General features: G+C 32.7%; 1 long non-coding RNA gene across 1 annotated transcript; it reads left to right on the top strand.

The window, feature by feature from the left end:
* The first annotated feature begins 952 nt into the window (after window positions 1-952).
* LOC117103464 lies at window positions 953-3,273 on the top strand. Its single transcript, XR_004444600.1, has 4 exons — window positions 953-1,213; window positions 2,451-2,525; window positions 2,759-2,989; window positions 3,151-3,273. It is a non-coding gene; the product is annotated as an uncharacterized LOC117103464 (long non-coding RNA).
* The last annotated feature ends 1,969 nt before the right edge of the window (window positions 3,274-5,242 follow it).

Raw genomic sequence — 5,242 nt, 5'->3', positions numbered from 1 at the left:
ATACAGGACTTGCATACAATTAAACATGTTGTCCTTTACAACAGAGAAAAACAACGTGAGCTTTTTTTTTTTGTAGTTTTCTATTTTAATTGACATTAGGACTATGAAGTAATAGCAGTAGTGGTGGTAATGGTAGTAGTGGTAGTAGTGAATAGTGAATGTTTTGCCCTTCAGATGGACACAAACAATGTGTCCGAAAGTTCCGGGTCTTCTATTGTAATTACTCTATTACGACGACAATGATAATGATTATGATAAGGACTGTCTCTTATACACATCTAGATGTGTATAAGAGACAGTATTTATATTTATAAGATACGTTCACACGTGCCACGCACAAAATCTGATGTCACATGCGCCTTACTATGTGAGATTGTATAAAATTATGTGAACAGGTGTGTTCTTGGCTGTAAATGTAACTTTGCAACTCTTAGTATATAGAAAGAGTTAATTGCGAATCTCACTAGATTAAATTTTTTTTCATACTACTGGTAAGGAAATGTTTGCGTTGAGGGACTAAGCCATGATATAATGCCTGTACATTTCAGTTCTGTTTCTATTATATATATTATTCTCAAGTTAATTTATACGTTGATATGTTATTAAACTTGACTGAAATAAATAATTGAACTATTATTATTATACATAATTCATATTTTTTGCGAGGATTTATAATACACCTAATTTCTTTATTATCAAACTTGATATACCTCTATGTTACCAAAGTTTGATTGGTAAAAGGAATTAATATGTTAAGAAACAATATAAAGATCCTCTTGGTATGTTGTCATTTTCAATGTATTTGTTGCCGAGCATAATATCACTGAAACGTTATAGATTTTCAAACACATTCTAAAGTTGGTTGATTGGTTATCGATTTGTACCGATACATTATTATATACTAGAATGAAATCTCATTGATATTTTTAACGTCATTATTATCTTTAAAATTATTATTATCGTTATCAGAAACACATTAACTTAAGCATGATGACACATGTTTCAAAACCTTATTCGTTTTTGTAAATATGGTATCAAATATTACAAATAGGTCTGCATGGAGATCGGATATTTAATGTTGCTTTTGAAACCAATGAGAGTTCGACTCGTTTAGGCTACCCTCCCGCATTTCCTGCCTTCGATGATGATATAGGTCCAGATCCACATGATTCAAACGGTAAAGCAGTGTGCTCTCACACTGACAACGAATATGGTATGTATAATAATATATTATAATAGCCTATTATTCATTCATTCTTTATTTATTTAGCCTTTCATAAAAATCACAATACAACTGGTACATACAGTAAGATAAAAAACAAAACAAAACTGACATTACAGAAAACTGTGTAAATCTAAGGTGCAAGGATTGATTAACAAAAGCAATTAAAATCGGTGTAGCTCACAGTAGCATACAATACATCTAATTATATGATATAAAATTTAACTCTCAGAATTTCCCAATAATTAGAAAATGAAAACAAAAGAAATATAAATTAGACTTTAAATTTATATTAACTGCATCACAAATAAATTAAATTAAAATAAGAATGAGAAGACAAAACAAAACAAAACAAAAAAAAAAAGCCATAGTCCTATAAATATAAATAGCACACGCCTAATAAGACCCGAAAGCCTAAAATAATACTTATTAGACTAGCCTGAAAATTATTCTCATGAGTGATCTCCCCCCACCCCCAAAAAAAATAAGTAAAAAAGCTGCAGACTATTTACCAACATCTGTACAACCGGCGACTATCTGCTCCAGGATTATCATAATGTTAGATAATTATTTTGTGAAGCCCAGTCGGCCAAATACTGTAAGTATTTTCATAAGAAAAGATTACTATTCTAAAGCACAATACTGCATACTGGTACGGTTCGTCTTTAACATAATTTTAGAAAGACCATTGCAAATGAAAGACAAATTACCTTTTAAATAAAGAAGAAATCTGAGACAATAATTTATATAGTTAAAACAGGATATACAGTATATACTAAAATGTAAAATGTAGACACACCTTATTCATCACGTATCTTTATTAGTTTAGTGATTAATATAATATGGTGACGTTATAATAATATAATGTTTTTAGTGAACATACGCGTTTGTATCAGCCACACTCATTGTTCTCCTTCCATTGTACTGTAATAACGTAATTTGAATAAAGATTTCTTAGATGTGTTGAGTTTGTAGAGTGTCAAGTTCTCGTCTATATTTTATAGATTCATGTTAGTGTAAAGACACCTAAAATAATGGCGCTACAATATATTTCTTCCAGATCATGTTTGTCTGGACGGTAAATCGTCACAAACTTTTGATCCTTATTAAAATTAGTATATAATGGTACTAGCATCATTTGATCTCCTGTGATTTGTGAACCAGTGTATGCCTGTATTGTTACTAGTATTAGTATTGCAAAAAGTTATTGTTATTCTTGTTTTTGCAGAACCTTGGTGGTACGTAGACATACAGGACTTGCATACAATTAAACATGTTGTCCTTTACAACAGACAAGATCAACGTGAGCTTTTTTTTTTTTATGTAGTTTTCTATTTTAATTGACATTAGGACTATGAAGTAATAGCAGTAGTGGTGGTAATGGTAGTAGTGGTAGTAGTGAATAGTGAATGTTTTGCCCTTCAGATGGACAAAAACAATGTGTCCGAAAGTTCCGGGTCTTCTATTGTAATTACTATATTACGACGACAATGATAATGATTATGATAAGGATGACTACTTCGATTTATTTTTCAGCTGGACGCCTAGAAGGTGCTCAAGTAAGAGTTGGAAAAAGTAAAAACAATTTAAAGCTAAATACCGCATGTGGGCCGCCTGTATCAGAGGATGATGCCAGTGTAGCAGCCGGAATCATAACATTAAGATGTGAACCTGGAACTATCGGAAACATTGTGTCTGTCCAGCTGGAGAACAGAACACAATTTTTGGCATTATGTGAAGTGATATTATATGGGACAATATACACAGGTAATGCCTGTAATTATAATATAATGATTGGTGAAATTATGTTTTAGATAATTTTGATATAATAAAATGTTATTTTATAAATGTTATAAACATGTTAATACTAATTTGCGTTCATTCTAGTTAAGTACGTCATTCTAGTACTATTTCATATTGAACTTCAGAATATTTAACGACAATAGTAGTGGAGCAAACTGAACGAGCAGTTACATTGCCGTCGTGTAAGTACTGTAGATAGGCTATAAAACAATCTTGACATTAATATATACACAATAAAACCAGTAACATTATAACCAGTAACACAATTATTAAATTGTCACATATAATTGTCATTATGGATCTGCCTTAATGGACCACTGGGGCGGATGCAGGATGTGGCAGTAGTGGGTGCGTGCAGAAATTTAAGGAAATAATAGCTGTAGATGGCCGGAAATGACCTTTTTTGTAGTAACATTTTATCATCACAACACCATTATGTAGACAAAGGTATCAGCGATTTTTGGCAACAACTAAAATCTAATTAGTATGTGTAATGTATACGTAAAACCTAAAATCATTCTCTTTGATGTATTTACTTTACCTACTTCAAAGCCGTGAGCCCAAAACCACCTCAGCCCCACCATGGTTGGGACCGAGGTGAGAAAATATGAGGAAATAATACCTTTAGATGGTCGGAAATGACACTTTTATACAGTTAAATTTACCATTATCACACCATTATATTTAGTCTAGAAGAAGCGCCAGCAAATTTCTCATGATCTTTAATCAGGGATTGTCGGCAACAACAGAGATCCAAATAATACGAGTGATGTACCATAGAAAATAAAACTAAAGAAACACTTTCTATGATGTAATTAATATAGGCCTACTCGACCTACGTCAAAGCCATGTGGCCACACACACCTCAGTCCCACCATTGTTGGGGCTGAGGTGAGAAAATTTTAGGAAATAGTACCTCAAGATGGCCGGAAATGACACTTTTAAATAGTAAAATTCATCAACATCACATCACCATTATAATATAGTCAAAATAAAGCGCCAACAAATTCTCATGATCATTTATTAGCTATTTTCGGCAACCAAAGAGATCTAATTAGTATGTGTGATGTACGTTACCATAGAAAGTAAAACGTAAAAACATTGTCTTTGATGTATTTACTTTACTTTACTTCAAAACTGTGAATCCACATGTCTCTCAGTGCCTCCCCTGGACGTTTAACCCTTCCTCCATGATCTGCGCCCATGGGTGCGTGAGAGTCCACCACCTCAGCCCGAACATTGTTGGGGCTGAGGTGCGAAAATTTTGAGTATATGGACCTCTGGGTGCCTGGCAATTGTACTCTCATGTACCTTAAATTCTTACCAATAATTCGTATCAACAATATAATACAAAAATGATTTCTTAATACAATTTAGCACCCCCTGCATCTGCCCCAGGGACCCCACATGATTCTCCACCAAAATCCCAGGTGGGACTTCATTAGTTCAATCCTAGCCCAAGTAAAACCCTATGGGGACAACACCGCACCCATAATAGTTATGCAATATTATTGGACATACTGTAATACTTATGCTTGACAGAAAACGTATACAGTTACTATTATACGTTTTCTGGAATAGTTATAGTAAAACACAAACATTTTCCGGATACATTTCATAGCATCACGTACATATTGGTACGCATTATATTCGTACTTGTAGAACTGTAATATTATTTGCAAACAATACAGCATAGCAACGTATCTCCATTGATTATATTTATTTTTTTGTTGAACATTCAACATACAGTTATAGACATATTGTACAACTGCTTTATATTTTAATAGCCTGAGTGCAGTAGGAAATTAGCGGGAAAAAAGTAAAGGAAAATTTATTTTTGGTTTTTCTCAATCGGTATATCATATAGTGTCTCAGAAAAAAAATCCCCATTCTTAGAGCTTGGGCAATTTTTTTTATAGCACTTTGAAGTTTTGACATAAAATATCCTATTTTGGGCTAATTAAGATGGGGGTAGGGGAAATAAATGTATGTTTTTAGTCACTTTTAAATATGCTATGTATATCAAATATAACAAGAACTTGGCTAAATTGTTACTCCTCACCCTCGTTAAAAAATTTAATCAGAATTGTGACGTCATCACAAAAAATTCCAAGATGGCTGCCATTTTGGCGGTAAAACTCTTTTAAAATGTAAATTTAACTTTATTGTTATCAGAGCAATTTCAAAACAATATATATCCATACACACAAACACACA

This window comes from Anneissia japonica, unplaced genomic scaffold (assembly GCF_011630105.1).
Source record: "Anneissia japonica isolate Jap-2015-1 unplaced genomic scaffold, ASM1163010v1 scaffold7051_len20455_cov150, whole genome shotgun sequence".
Taxonomy (NCBI): Eukaryota; Metazoa; Echinodermata; class Crinoidea; order Comatulida; family Comatulidae; genus Anneissia; species Anneissia japonica.
The sequence above is the reverse complement of the archived record's forward strand: the minus strand, read 5'-3'. Positions and strand labels throughout refer to the sequence as shown.